Here is a 16,593-nt window from a genome sequence, read left to right as displayed (position 1 = left end):
TTTTATATTATATATAAAAATTAACTAATTGGTCAAATTCAGATATTTATCAAATCAAATCAGGTCATATCTAAATTCGAAATCCAATCTCAAATTCAAAATTGGATTTTCGAATGCCATTGGCACCCCTAGTCAAAAGGAGGAGTTAAAAGAGGAATTAAAAGTATAAGTAAAAGGTTATGGTTATTTCCTTGCAAGGAACTTTGTACAAGCCTTATTTGGGCCATACATCTCCAAAACAAATGTCTCCCATCTTATGTTTTTAATATTTGAGTGATATTTTCAGCTCAATATTACTTGCATTTTTATCTCTATTTTCTTTAAAGATCCTTGGCGGTGTAGTCTTGCACAAGGAGGGTCGTATCAGATTAACACAGTTGACACAATTTTTTTGCCAGTCTCTCACGTGATAGGCAAATATGTACCACTTCAATCAAAAGGAAGATTCTATGAGATCATTGTAAGGCTAAATATGTTAATTCTAAGAAATCATTGTAAGGCTAGAATGCATGGTAAAACTAAAAAGGAAAGAGTTATAAATGAAATCATATGGAGGAACCTAGGAATAACCTAATAGGTGTTAAATGAGAGATAGATTGATTATCTCATATATATATGAGTCAAGTTCATTTTCCTTAAGCCCTATATATCTTGTTCATAGTTGAACAATTGGTCTAGAGAATGAGCGCCTTATAAGATAGTTCACATCATTCAATTGGCAGGTTAAGTCGGGTGGTGGTCAACCCTAACCCTACCTGAGTCATTGAACCTCCAACATGCATTAACCCTAACCCAACCTAATGACTTAAGGTTTTGGGTTCAGATTGGCCTGATTTTTTCACTCTATTTTTCTAAAATTTCCTATTTTTAACGCATTATTATATGTACACAAGGGCATAGTTGTGGTATACTTCTTTTATACTATAAAGTTTTTGCCTTTAAGGGGGTGTTCTTTTTTCAAATTTTGAGAGGGGGGAAAGTTGGTCAATGGGATTTTGGTTCCCATTGACCAAGAATCCTATATTCTTTTTTCAGATTTGTGTGGTGACCAGGGAAAGTTTATTTTTCTGGGTATCATACCCATCTCCTAGGTGGGTAAATAACTTTCCCACCTATGGGGAAAGTTGCCAACACTTGAATGGGATACAAATGCCCCTTTTAATAATGGATTTTTATGGTTAAATTAGTCATTGCCTTATTTACATGAGAAATAAAAGAACATGAGTAACTGCACTTACCCGGGTAAGTGTTTCTCAGGAAAAACTTACCCAGGTAACTGCATTTACCCGGGTAAATAACTTACCGAAAAATGAACAAGGCCTAAATATAAAATTATGGTTGCATATATACTTACATGTACATGCGAGGTTCAGGTTGGGTTGGGTTGCAAGGTCGTCTCAAACTCTAACCTAGACTCAAGTAAAATTGTCTTCTTATGTTTTTAACCCTAACCCCTATTCGAACTTCTGATCAACATGTTTTTGTTTTTTGTTCTGGTTGGGTTCAAGCAACCCCCAGCCCAAGTTGCAGCCCTATATAGTGAAAACAGGTGAGCAAGTGTATAGATTGGATACCAAATCTAGCGTACTACATGGCATATCCTAAGAGAGTTGATCTAGAGTACTGTGATGCCGGAAAAACATGATACCGGAAAACCTTAAGTTGAGTAAGAAATGGGTTCAAAAAGGCCCAAGAACAGTTTGCAGGCTAGAGAGAAACAGAAAAGGAAATGATATATCATACTCTCTATTTGATAATAAGCCTGTTGAAGTTGGAACATTCTGACCCGCCAAAGGAAACGATATCATACGTCTATTGAATGGACTGACCAGTTCAGGGTTCAGACCTTTTGTGGTTTTTTATCTTTGTGGTGAACTATCTGGCCAGCTACTAGTTGGTTTTTTCCTTATGTCTGATTAGTTTAGAAGCACTGTTTACCATTTTACCTACTACATAAAGTTGAGGCTTGGGTCATTAAAGCTGAAGCCAAAATTGTACTACATTTGTTTCAACTTTCAAAGAATGGAGGAAATCCTCTTAAATATACTGTGGTTGGTTTGTATTATTACCACACTGTGTGTGGTAAAAATTTTCACGACCCAGAATCAATGTATGAGCTGGGGCATTGTTAGAAACAAAGTAATTACTGTCACCAAACCGACTGCTGTGTATTTACTCTCTCTCTCTCTCTCTATAGCTTGGGTCGGGCTCTATTCTTAGAGCTTGGATAATAAGGCCCAAGTGACCAGATGTTATGTAGATGCACTTAGTGAGACTCACAAGTCACAACCAGTTTCTCCTCTCTCTCTCTCTCTCTCTCTCTCTCTCTCTCTCTCTCTCTCTCGCTAGCTAGCTAGATTAATATTGATAACCTCTATGGTGCCTTAAGTAAGGGAGTAGCAAAACCAGAAAGAGGGTAGCATTTAACATCCCTTAAATACTCCTACCTGTCACGTACCGTTTGGTCAGTCAATCGTCTATAAAAGAAACTCAAGCACCAACTCAGGTGCTCAAGTGAAGTCCACTATCTCTTGTGTCTGTCTGTCTGTGTGCTCTGTGTTTGAGAGAGAGAGAGAGACTGAGAAAGATGGCGAGGTGGGGAGTTATGTTAGTGCTTGTTCTAACAGTTGTCAACACAACTGCTAGAAACCTACCTAATAAGGACGCTGGCCTCAACGACCAGAAGAACTTCATCAGCTTTGGTGGCGTTGGCGGCTATGCTGGCCTCGGTGGAGGGCTACCATCACTTGGTGGCGGTATTGGCGGGGTGGCCGGTGTGATGCCTATAGGCGGCGGATTTGGAGGCACCACCCCGTTGGGTGGCTTCGGTGGTGGCAGCGGCGGTGGAGCTGGTGGTGGTGGTGGCCTTCCTCTTCCTTGACTGCTTCTAACTATCTTACATGTCTGTCTTAGCTAGTATATCGTTATCTCTATTCTCTACATTGAGCTCTTAACGGTTTGTTTTGACAGTTAAATCATCAGTTAGGCGTGTGTGCAAGTGTTTTAATTGCTAGTTTGCTTATGCTTTTTGCTTTTTTTGATGTTGTCACAAGGTCTTACTTCTCATGTGATTTTCAGTCCTCTCATATTTCACAAGAAAAAGATCATCTCCATTTCCATGGCTTTCACTTTCATCTCAATCTCATTTATATATATATATATATATATATATACACAAGATCGATTTAAGATATGGGTGAATGATCTAACGATATATGGTACCGGTCCTGCGAGGTCTGTGGGCTCCATTTGATGGTGGGTCCCACCTTATCTTTATTTTGAGGTCTCCATTTGACAAGGACATGGAAATCTGAATTCTGAAACTTCCTTTAAATTTAAATACTAGTACGTGCAATTTAATTCAATATTTATAAGGATTGACTGAAAGTTGGAAGCAACTTTTAATGGGCTGAATCAGTAATGAATTGAGCCTGTCGTTGGGCTCTTTCCCACAGAGGTTGAAGCATAATATTAATGGAGGGTTGCTCTATCAACTTGGTTTCATATCCATTAATTCCACCGATATAAGACTACGTACTGCTACAGTACATTGCCTTAAAGAAGAAGAAACATATGACAACCTGCAGGCTGCAGCCACCTTGTATATATGGAATGGTGGCCCGGCCCCTTTAACGAACCAATCTAGAGATACCACTTGAAGAGTTCTACAAGAGTCCACGAAAATTCAAGCAATCTTTTGCCATTGGAAAGAAAAGAAAAGAAAAGAAAAAGAAAAAACAATATCAAAATTAAAACCCAAAACCCAGCAAAACCGGAAAACCCTATTCGAGTCAAAGTTGATTAAACCATACATCACCATTAATTTCTGTAGCAGATCTGAGTCAGATTGGAGCACCCAAATCTCCACCAATGTTCATTCATGGCCTGACTGAACAATTTGGAAGCACAGCCAACAGCCTAGACAAAATTAAACGACCCTCCACTTGGGTAGTATGTGGAAGAAAAGTCAGATGCCATTGGAGGCATATCATCAGGTCCGTGTTTGATCAGGATTACTGCCAGTGATGTGGTCATGGCAGTAGAAATGGATCATGTAGCAGAACTAAATTGCTAGCTGCTGCTGTAATCGTTGGGTTACCGATGGGAAATTGATTCTGTAGATTATCAACCGGATATGATTTAAGTTTTGTGTTTCACCCGTGTTTCCAGTCCACTGCTGGTTTAGCATGGCTGGTGGCAAAAGGTGGCAAGTTTTGAAGCATTTAGCATGGCTGGTTTATTTGGTTTAAAAGACCAAGGCTGCATTTGGCATTCTTTATTTTAAGGACTTATCTCTTTTTCACAGTTAAGATGGCCCTATGAACATTGAGTTTTTAAATGTAGAAAGGAGATAAGTTCTTAAAATCAAATAAGGAATACCAAATCGTTAAATAGTTTACTTTATCAGAAGAATGAGACCCACACTTAGGGATGCCAACTGGGTAGGGGTGAGCATGGGCCGGTTTGGTTCGATTCCATGGCAGAACCTGAAACCTACCCTATTGTGGCTCGGATTAGTCGAGGGCAACAAGGTAAATTCACTCCCAAGTTCCAAAGGCAAGCCAAAGGCTCTAAGGATTCTGAAGGGGGTAAGACAAGGCCGACGACTGTAGGCCGAGGTGAGGTGCTCCCTTCTAAGTACGGTAGGAGCCGAGGACTACAGGTCGTCGTCTCGGTAACGAGGTTCCTGGAGATCCGAAGTACTGCAAAACAAGAGGTTTCAGAGGCCTCGGGTGGAGACTCGAGGCGGAAGCTCCGACGCTCAACTTAGTACAAGGTGTGAGGTAGGAGGAGGTGCAGACGAGGCCTCGATGGTAGTCCTCGGATGCACTGGGTCCCTAGGAGTAAATGCTAAGGAAGTGAGGTAGGTGCTATAAGTAAATGAGAGAGTTGTAACAGAATTCTGGAATCTAGATCCCTTGTCAAGGGAGAGATACCTCATATTTATACTTGAGCGAGCTGGAGGCAAGTGAAGATGAACGGACCAGATGAGGGTCATACGAAGCCAGGTGACAGGTCCTTGCGAGTATGCCTAACTGCTTCGCGGTTGGCTCCGTACGAAGGTAGCAGGGCTTCCCCCCTGTTGTGGTTGGCACTGTCAGGTGTTAGTGGGTTGGGCCTAGCTATCCCACATCACTTGCCCCCCACTCCCAAGGCCGAGACGAGGCCTTGGCTTCGACTAGTAGTGGAGATGATAGCGGAGGTAAGGCCTCGGCTTCAATCATTGGGAGTAGTAGTCGTTATGGCTTCGGATACGTTAGCCGAGGGGTATCCTACAATGGCATCGCTTTCACTTCGTGTGCATCTTCCCTCCTCATCGGGTCAGAGATGCATGTGGCGTGGGTGCCTTGGATTAGCGGGGATGGTTCATATCACGTATGGTTCGGCCACGTCAGGGGTCCACCGTGTGGAGGACGGTCACCTAGATAGGCGCGCGCTTGCCGAGCTGAGCGGTCTACCCAGTGGGTCGCGATGGGTAGGCCCCATGGTTTGCCCTGCGGGTTGTAGCGGGTGAGCCTCACAGTTCACCCAGCGTCATTTCGTCTTCTGAGGGCACATGCTAAGAGGTGCGATATAGTTGGTTCGTAGAAGCGGAGAGTCCTCATGACTGTCAGATCCGTAGTGATCTGAGCCGTTGCTTGGGCATCGTTTCGGCTTTTGAGGACGAGTGCTGGGTGGTGCATTATGGTTGAATGGCGAAAGCGGAGGTGCCTTAGTCGTCGGATACAATGAGATCTAGGTCATCCATTTTCCTTTAAATAGGGGCCCTAGTGATGACTTTCCCCATCATTTGAACTTAGGCGCCCTTGTTATCGAGTCAACTCATCTCCCAAGCTCTCAATCCTTCAGGATATTCCTAGGTTCTCCATCCTTCAGGACACCCCATCTTCACCTTCTTCACTGTCTAGGTAATTCACTTTGTCGTTCTCAGACTCTGGCCCTGAATGCCATGAACTCCCAAACACCTCGGGAGGGAGCTCTCCTAAAACCCCTTCCCCTCTCTCCTCCTTAAGATCTTTGCCCAAAGCCCATCTTCGGCAGGAGGTAGCTGTATTGAGAGAAAGGGTAGCCTTGGGGGGTGCCAAGGGCTGCCGTTGGGGCAATAACTCTCCCCATGAAAGCGTCGCTTCGGCATCGCCGAGGGAGCCCAAAGGGTCTCCACTCTCTGAGGAGGAAGATGTTGTAGAGATTGCCGCTAGACTGGTGGGAGGGAGTGCTGCCCAAAGGGTAGCTGATGCAAGTGTTCCACACTCGGAGTTTGACAGCTGTGGACCCCAAGGAGGGGGAAATCTGGGTCTACCAGCATTTTTTAGAGTCTGGCCTTAAGTTTCCCCTCCCTTCCTTAATCTCTGAGTTATAGGAATGGTACGGTATCACTATTAGTCAAATCATCCCCAATTCCCTTAGGACCATCATAGCAATGCTAGTGTGGGCTCAGTTTCGGGGTGTGGAGTTGACATCGAGAATGTTCTGCCCCATGTTCGCGCCGAGGAAGCATGTTTACGAGACCAACATGTATTACTTCCACCCCAGAGAGGGAAGTCGGTGCACAACCCCTTGTTCGTCCATGGGTGGAAGGATAAGTTCTTTTACGTCTCCTGCCCCAAATGCTAGAGTTTCAGGTCTGACTGGGGGGAGGCCTACATAGTCATCGAGAGATGTCCCCCTCTGTTTCGAGATGAAGAGGCTACTGCCGTAGCTCACCTGCTTGTGATGGAGACATTCCAGGTGAAGTCGTTGGTGGAGGAGGAGGTCCCCCGAGTGTTTGTTGGGATTAGCCTTGCCCCCCCCGGTAGGAGAGTTTTGTAGTTACTTAGCACACCTTCAACATCTTTGCCTTGTTATACTGACCGTTTTCTTTTGTTGTTCACAGAAGTGCCAATGGATGCCAAGCAACGATGAAGGCCTGGGCAAAGCAAGTCGAGAAGAAGGTCAGGGGACAGACGCCAAAGCGGCCCGGCAAAGAGGTTGCCCCCTGTCTCGGGGAAGAGGAGAACTCGGCAGGTCCCCGCCAAGGGGAAGCAACCAATGGGGGCACCCCAAGAGCTTGCCAGTGGGGTGAAGAGGCCCTCGGAGGGGGCCAAGAAGACATCAGAGGCGTCGAAGAAACCAGTCGAGGGGGTCGTGGTGCCGAAGAGGCCCACAGGTGGGGCTGAGGCGGGTCAGAAGAAGCTCGCCATAGATACGCCATGGGAGGAGCTGCCGCGGAAAGTGGACAATGTGGAGCGCCAGGCAGAGGAGGTGGTGAGGAGGTCCACACCTGGGGAGTGCCCATCCGGGCCTTCTTCAGCTCCACCATCAGTACAAGGGCTCCCCGAGAGAGCCGAGCGGGCCAATAAAATCTTCCATCCACAATGGCAGCTCTGAGAAGGGGACTCCATCCAGGATAAGGGGATCAGCTAGGCCCTAGTGAGCGGGGCAATCTTGCCGAGGGACCGCTATCGTTTGTTGCACAGTGACCCCAAGGTCATCTACGATGAGGGCCTATACTACCTGGTCATGGTAAGACACATACATTTTTGTTTTATGTATTTCCTTCTCTTCCTACTCTTTCAGTCATTAACTGGTTCTATTGCAGGCCTGCCTGCACTTCGTCGGTTTGGGGAACCGAACGAGGCTGGCGATGTTCCGCATTGATAAGGTGGAGAAGGAGAAGAAGTCCGTCGAGGAGAAGCTCTAGAAGGAATGAGAAAAGTTCCAAAAGACAGTTGCTGCCACCGAGGAAAAATACCAAAAGTTTATGAAGGCGTTCTTGGACAAGCAGTCCATCCGGGAGTGCCTCAAAATACAGCTAAAGGAGGCGTGGCAAGGTCTTTCCAAGGAATAGGTGGAAAGAGTCTGGCTGGAGAGGCACGAGGAACTTTTTGGAGCTGAGGCTGTCCGTCCGTGAGTTTTTTAGGACTTAGGACACACATTCATTCAACATCTGAGGTGAAGAGGAACTTTTTGCTTCATTCATTCATTACTTAGCCTTAGGCAACTACATTCATTGAAAGTACATTTGGAGGTTCTCTGAGTTCCATGTCCGGGGGATGGGTCTTCCATCCAAGTGTTCCAAGTGAAATGTTTCGGAGCGGAGGACTCGCTTGACTCTATAGGGGCCTTCCTAGTTGCGGCCCAACTTTCCGACTCTAGGTTCGGGGATCATGACCTTTCTGAGGACGAGGTCCCCTTCTCGGAAGTGTCTTTCCTTTACTTTCAAGTTGTAGTAGTGAGCCACACGTTGCTAGTAGGCAGCTACCCTGATCAGCACCTGCTCTTGGGCTTCTTCCAGCAGATCCAGATTGGCTCTGAGGGCTCCATTGTTCTTTGCTTCATTGTAGGCTTCGACTCAGAGCATCGATTGGTCGATCTCTGCTGGGATTACCTCTTTTGTATCATAGGTGTGGTTCAGTATGCCTAGAGTACATTGTTTAGTTTGTCGGCCCATAGGCCTCTAGCTAGGTCTAACCTCGTCTTTAGTCCATCTTGGATGGTTTTGTTGGTGACCTCGGTTAGGCCATTTGTCTGGGGGTAGCCCACTGAGGTGTACTGCTATTTGATGCCGAGGGAGGCACACGATTCTCGAAATTTGGCATCATCGAACTGCTTTCCATTGTCAATGACTAGAATGTGAGGGAGGCCGAAGCGACAAATGATGTTTTTCCAGAAGAATATCTGGATTTCCCGAGCTATGATAGTGGCTAAGGGCTCGGCTTCGACCCACTTTGTGAAGTAGTCCATAGCGATGACGAGGTACTTCCTGCCCCCCCCCCCTATTGCTTATGGGAAAGGGCCAAGGAGGTCCATTCTCCATTTAGCGAAGGGCCAGGGGCCATTGAAGGCTGAGAGGGTTATCACAGGTTGATGACATATGTTGGCATGCCTCTAGCATTGATCACATCTTCGCACATGTTCAGTTGCATCTTTGTGAAGTGTTGGCCATAAATATCCTTGCCTCAACGTCTTCTAGGTGAAGGCCCTACCGCTGAGGTGGTTTCTACATATGCCTTCGTGAATTTCTCTTAGAATGTACTCCCCCTCCTCGGGGTGGAGGCATCGGAGGTAAGGCAGGGTGAAGGATCTTCTATATAACTTTCCTTTAAGCAAGGTATAGTGGGCCACCTGACGTCGGAGTCGTCTAGCCTCGTTCCTGTCGTCAGGCAGCTGTTCCATGAGGAAGTTGATAATGGGGTCCATCCATGATGGCTCGGCCTCTATTGGTAGTACTTGAGCTTCTCCAGTGGTTGGCCGAGGTAGTGTCTCCACGCAAACGGTGTGGCTGAGGAGCGTACCCGAGGTGCTTGCCAGCTTGGATAGGGCATTGGCCCTCACGTTTTCAGCTCGTGGGACTTGTTGTCGGGTAAAGCGCTGGAAATGGCGGGCTATCTCTTGGACTTTGGGGAGGTACATGGACATACTTTGCTCTCTGGCTTCGTACTCGTCGTTCACCTGGTTGACCACCAACTGAGAGTCGGTGAAGGCTTCGATATGCGAGGAGCCGAGGTTCTTCACCAGTTGCAATCGGGCGATGAGGGCCTCGTACTCAGATTCATTGTTGGATGCTAGGAAGTCGAACCTTAGCGCGTATTCGATGGTTGAGTTGTTCGGGGTGAGAAGGATAAGGCCAGCGCCACTTCCTTTGGCATTGGATGACCCATTTGCAAAAAGCTTCTAAGTAGGGGGAGCATCTCCAGCTGAGCGCCCTTCTCCCAATTCATCTTTCGGGGCCCGGGGGAGAGCTCAATTGAATGTGCACTCCATCATAAAATCTGCGAGGGTTTGTTCTTTGATGGCAGGCCTCAGCTGGTACCGTATGTCAAATTCCGAAAGCTCGATGGCCCATTTGATCAGATGCCCCAAGGTCTCAGGCATGGCGAGGACAGCATTGAGGGGTTAATTTATCAACACCGTGATGGCGTGAGCTTAGAAGTATGGCCTAAGGTTTCTGGCTTAAACCATGAGAGTAAAGGCTAGTTTCTCCACCTTGAGGTATCTGGTTTCAACATTGCACAATACCTTGCTAACGTAGTATATCGGTTTCTATGCTCCATCTTCTTTGATCAAGACTGAGCTGATTGCATCGTCCCCGGCTGACAAGTACAGGTATAGAGTCTCCTGGGATCGGGCAGGCAAGGAGGGGAGGTGAGGTGAGGTACTCCTTGAGTTCGTTGAAAGCTCGCTGACATTCCTCCGTCCACTAGAAATCTTTTAGTTTCTTGATGGCTCAGAAGAAGGGAAGACATCGGTCAGCTGACTTTGACATGAAGTGGTTGAGCGTTGCCACTCGGCCAGTGAACTTCTGGGTTTCCTTCACCGACCGAGGAGGTGCCTTGTCCAATATGGCTCGTATCTTCTCAGGATTGGCCTCGATGCGTCGATGAGTGATGGTGAAGCCTAGAAACTTGCCCGAAGTGACACCGAAGGCACACTTGTTGGGGTTTAACTTCATATTAAACTTTCGCAAAGTGTTGAAGGTCTCAGCTAGGTCCGAGCTGTGGGCCTCGGCTTTTAGGCTCTTCACCACCATATCATCTACATAGGCTTCATAATTCCTCCCCATCTAATCCTAGAACACTTTATTAACAAGACGTTGGTAGGTAGCTCCTACGTTTTTAAGCCTGAAGGGTATCACCTTGTAGCAATATGTACCATGTTAGGTGATGAACGAGGTCTTCTCTTCATTTACGGGGTGCATCTTTATCTGATTGTATCCAAAGAAGGCATCCATAAAGCTAAGCAATTCATATCCTGCAATGGCGTCAACAAGGTGGTCTATTCTTGGCAAAGGAAAATTGTCCTTAAGGAAGGCTCGGTTAAGGTCTGTAAAGTCAATGCAGATTCGACATTTCCTATTAGCTTTCTTAACCAAAACACATTCGACAGTTAGTTAGGATAGTATACCTCTTGGATGAATCCGGCGTCGAGTAGCTTGTCAACTTCCTTTCCTATGGCCTTCCATCACTCCAGTGCAAAATTCCTCTTCTTCTACCAAACCAACCTAGAAATCGGGTCCACACTCAGCTTGTGAGTAATGACCGAAGGGTCAATTCCAAGTATGTCAGCAGCGGACCAAGCGAAGACGTCGGCGTTAGTTTGAGGAAACTTACCAATTCGGATACACTCTTTGGGGGAAGGTTGGACCCGACACAGACTGTCTTCTTGGGCTCGTCCTCGTTCATGGGAACTGAGATGAGGTCCTTGGCCGGTTAGCCTCAACTCACCGGCTCTTCCCTGAGGTCGAGGCCCTCAAGTGGAAATGCTTCTTTGCTCTTGCCCTTCAGCACTGCCACATAGCACTAACGGGTGATATATTGATCCCCCTGAACAACTTCGACACCATACTCAGTTGGGAATTTGAGGAAGAGGTGGTAGGAGAACATGGCGTCTCACAGCGCATAAAGGGTTGGTCTCCCCATGATTGCGTTGTAGGGGTAGTTGATCCTCACGACAAGGAACTCTGTCATCCTTGTCACATGCCAAAGCTTGGTTCCTACTGTGATTGGTAGGGTGATCTTTCCTTCCGACCTAACGACATTGCTAGAGAAGCCGACCAACGGGACGTCGGTAGGCTGAAGATGCTCTGGCGCTATTTTCATTTTTTCGAAGGCTTCGTAGAAGAGGATGTCTGCCAAGGAGCCACTGTCGATGAGAATCCTCTTGACCAGGAAGTTAGCTATTATAGGCAAAATCACCAGTGCATCATCATGGGGGACTGTAATCCCATTAAGGTCCTCGCCTGCAAAGGAGAGATCCTCGTACTGCTTTGGCCTCTTAGGGGCTGGCCCTAGGATGTTCAACTGCCTGGCGTAGGCCTTGCGAGCCGAAGTCGAGGCTCCACCTGAGGCCGAGCCCCCAACGATGACGTCGATGACTCCGACGATCTGTTGGTGCTGCTGCTACTGTTGTTGTTGCTGCTGGGAGGACAAATCGCCAGCTTCGCCTCCGGCGAATTGCTTTAAGTGTCTGCGACGAATGAGGGACTCTATTTCGTTCTTCAACTCATAGTTGTCCTCAATGTCATGGCCGATGTCGTGGTGAAACTTGCAGTACTTTATGGGATTCCCTCTTGGGGTTCCTCTTCATCTTTTCTGGCCACTTCACAAACTTCTCCTTGCCTATTTGCATTAAGATTTGAGTCCGGGAGGAGTTGAGTGACATAAACTGGTTGTAAGCCATGGTCGAGGCCGACGGCTTCCTGTTATCTTTGCTGCCATCACCATGACGATCTTCATTCTTTCTTTCCTTTCCCAAGAGCACATCGTTGCATTCGGCCTCCTTCACCTGGTGGTCCCCGACCGAAGCCTCTTCAGCCGTAAATCCGTAATGTACTTTTGGGCTTTTTTGAGGAATTCTAGCTTCATTTTTGGCGGGGTCTTGGCGACCGAGCACTTGATGGCGAAGTCAACTTGTAGTCCATTGATGGCGGCATGCATTGAGACCATGGGGTCGAGGTCAGGGACCTCGACCTCTTCTATTTTAAAGCGGTCGATGTAAGACTGCAAGCTCTCGCTTGGCTTTTGTTTAATGGACATGAGCAAGATGATGCTCTTCTGGCACTATCTACTGCTGATGAAGCGGGCGAGGAACATATTGGCGAACTGCTCTCACAAACTAATTGACCTCGGGGGGAGGCTGGAGAACCAGCAACGTGCTGCCCCCTTGAAGGTGGCTTGGAAAGTTCAGCATGTCAAGGCGTCGGAATACCCATAGAGTATCATTAGTGATCGAAAACTTTCTAGGTAGTTGTTAGGGTCCGAGGAGCCATCGTACATCTCCAAAGTATGAGCCTTGAAGTGTGGGGGGAGAGGCTCTGAAATGATTTCCATGGTGAATGCATCCATGCGGCCAACGGAGTTGTCATAACTAGTTGAGGCATCGGCCGGCTTTCCTTGACTTGGCGAAGCTCGTCTTTGACAGCTCCGAGCTCAGCTCGCAACTCGGCAAGCCCCAAATCGACGAAGGTGTGGGCCCCGCTTCTTTCACGAACTCGGTGCGTATCAGCTCAGATTTCTGAGTACTCCGAGGTCAGGTTGTCCATCATCCCTGGGAACCTCCCTTCGGCGGCGATGGTGCTGCCCCAAAGGCTAGTGATTGTCTTCGGATCGAGCAAGCACTTCTTCCCTTCAGCTGGGAGGTTGGGCATTCCTCTGAGGTGAACTGGGGGGTCGGTTATTGCTCGACTCTGATTACTTGGCCAGCAGGTTGTTGCCTTGGCCGAGGGTTGGGGGTCAAACCTCCTGCTCGAGGGAAAACTTCTTCCACGCGCTGAGTGAGGCGGTCCAAACGATCAAAGACAGCCTGAAATTGCTCGTAGGTGACTAGGTTTTGGTTATTCCTGGTTCTTCGCACCAAGATTTTTAAACTTAGGAGGGCTTAGAGATTATATATATTATTTTTTTTAAGGATAAGTCTTAGCAACGTTCCCACAGGCGGCACCAATTGTTGCGGCTTAGATTAGCCGAGGGCAACGAGGTAAATTCACTCCCAAGTTCCGAAGGTAGGCCAAAAACTTTGAGAACTCTAAAGGGGGTAAGCCAAGGCCGAGGATTGTAGGCCGAGGTGAGGTGCTCCCTTCTGAGTATGGTAGGAGCCGAGGAAGGCGGGTCATCGTCTCGGTAACGAGGTTCCTAGAGATATGAGGTATTGCAAAACAAGAGGTGCCAGAGGCCTCGGGTGGAGACCCGAGGTGGAAGCTCCGATGCTCAAGTTAGTATGAGGTGTGAGGTAGGAGGAGGTGCAGATGAGGCCTCAATCGTAGTCCTCGGATGCATTAGGTCCCTAGGAGTAATGCTAAGGAAGCGAGATAGGTGTTGGAAGTAAATGAGAGAGTTCTATCAAAATTTTGGGATCTAGACCCCTTGTCAAGGGAGAGTTACCTCATATTTATACTTGAGCGAGCTGGAGGCTGGTGGAGATGAACACACTAGATGAAGGCCATACGAAGTTAGGCGACAGGTCCTTGCAAGTACGCCTAATTGCTCCACGATTGGCTCCATATGAAAGCAGCAGGGCTTCCTCCCCCCTACTGTGGCTGGTGTTGTCAGGCGTTAGTGGGTTGGGCCTCCCAACCCGCAATGGGCTGGACCTGACTAGCCCACATCAGGTAGTATGTGGAAGAAAAGTCAAGTGCCATTGGAGGCATATTATCAGGTTTGTGTTTGATCAAGATTACTACCAGTGATGGTCATGGCAATAGAAATGGATCATGTAGCAGAACTAAATTGCTAGTTGTTGCTGTAATCGTTGGGTTATCGATGGAAAATTGATTCTGTAGATTATTAACCCGATATGATTTAAGTTTTGTGTTTCGCCCGTGTTCTAGCCCATGCAACTGAATATGAGAACCTCCAAACAAATTAATTAACTTGTTTCGAGTCCACTACCAAAGCTTGTGTTGTTATTGCTACTATTGTATCATCTCTTTCTCTTTCAGAAATAGGGAAATGCTAGCCCTACAGCCAAAAGGTGGCAGGTTTTGAAGCATATAGCATGGCTGGTTTATTTGGTTTAAAAGACCAAGGCTGCATTTGACATTCCTTATTTCAAGGACTTATCTCCTTTTTACAGTTAAGATGGCCCTACGAACACTGAGTTTTTAAATGTAAAAAGGAGATAAGTTCTTAAAATCAAACAAGCAATGCCAAACTGTTAACTTAAATAGTTTACTTTATCAGAAGAATGAGATGCACACTTAGGGATGCCAACTGGGTAGGGGTGAGCATCGGCCAGTTTGGTTCGGTTCCATGGCAGAACCAGAAACCTACCCTATAGGAGTCAGATCCAAGTTTTTGGAACCAGAACCTACCCTGTGAAGGTTGGTTCCAAGGTTGATCCTAGCCTTGGTGGTTTTGGGTCAGTTCTAAGGTCTACCCATGGAATCTATACTTTCCCCTCTTTCACAAAAAAAAAAAAAAACATGTTCTTTAAAAACTTGATTTTTAAGAAATATAATATATAGTTTAAAACTTATATTATCTTTATTGATTAAATTGAATAACTTAATATGTAAATTATCATTATATGGTTAAAAACTTATAAATTAAATTTAAATTTTATAAATATTACCTTTTATACTACTTATTGTACACATTCAAATATTAAAATGAAAACAAATCAAATCACTTAATAAGTAACTCAATGGTCAAGTGATACACCATGGCCCTTGTAACCATGAATTCTTAGGTTCAAATCTTCACATCCCCAAAAGTATTCTAGGGTTTATTTCAAGGAATGTTTGGTTCCAAGGCAGGTTCCAACAAGGTCAGTTCCGTTCCACTAAGGCCAACCAAGGCTTGTTCATCGGGTCATTTCGGGTAGGTAAACCCCTCGACCCTAGAACCAGCCTAGGTGGGGCTCGGTTCCAAGAATTTGGAACCAGACCCTACCTTGTAACAGATTGGATAGGATCGGTTCAAGGATGGTTTGAGGTCGGTTTCATTCGATTCCGAGTAGAACCTCCCAATTTGCTCACCCCTAAAGAGGGGTATAAAATATTTCAATGCTACAATGCCAACCGATTATGATGATCATGGGCGCACCTCAACCCCGACCCAACCCGAAATCCGTGCAATTAAGGCTGATCTAATCTTAACCTAACTAGATCAAGTTAGTGCAGGTTTATCACTTAACCCAATTCACTATACTCCCACCCTCACACTAATGTAACACCCACTAGTGGATCCAGAACCTTGGATTAGAGGAGACAAGCATTGTCATAACATTTGAGTATTAAAACAAAGAATTGAGGTTAAAATGTTTTCATTCTAAACATTTGAAGAGAAATAGATACATTTGACCTCTTTGAAAAATAATTACCACAAAATTATCTAACCTCTTAACAACATCAATATTTTTTATGAAATGTGCCTAACATTTCAAGGATTTTGAAATGAAGTCTGAGTACAAAAAAATCATTTTACAGCTTAAAACTGCCATAACAGAAAACAAAAGTTGGCCTTATCTTCCTATAACTAAAAGCCTGACTTTGACCAACTGTTGACAGTCGCAGAAATGCAGCAGTAGTAATCTCCCTTGATGAAAGCCCTCCTGTAGCTTGAGATTTGGAGGGTTTCCTATGTACTTTTTAAGCTTCACTATATCCAAATTTCAGCCCAATCCAATTACTGGATTGGGAGAAATTGAATATGCAAAAATATGTCCTGGCATTGGCCTGATGACTTTGGCATGCATTGAAGCTCGCCTAAAGGCAAAGCTCAAGGAGAATGCCTTGAGGTTGATCACACCTCAACTTCTATCAAAATTAAAGGAACCACCACAGTTGAAATTGTAATCATTAATTCTCTGCCCAATTTGTACATCCTTCAATCAAAAGGAAAAATGCTAATAGAGGTGAATCCAGAATCCAAATACAAATGACCACACTTGCCATTAGAGCCTAAAATAAAATTAGATCCATGGGAAATTCTATAGTTTTCAAGACAAATGCAAAGAAATATAGTGATTAAAACTATGGGAGATGGTGAAAATAAAAGTAAGCTCCTATGATTCCATAGAAAAAAAAAAGTGATATTAGGAATATAACATTTTAATTTACAACTATCTGACAATTGTTTTCTTTTGTAGCATCTCCCTAATTGGTGACAACAAAGA

This window comes from Nelumbo nucifera, chromosome 3, assembly GCF_055504915.1.
Source record: "Nelumbo nucifera cultivar China Antique chromosome 3, China Antique-T2T, whole genome shotgun sequence".
NCBI lineage: Eukaryota > Viridiplantae > Streptophyta > Magnoliopsida > Proteales > Nelumbonaceae > Nelumbo > Nelumbo nucifera.
Note: the sequence above shows the minus strand (reverse complement) of the source record.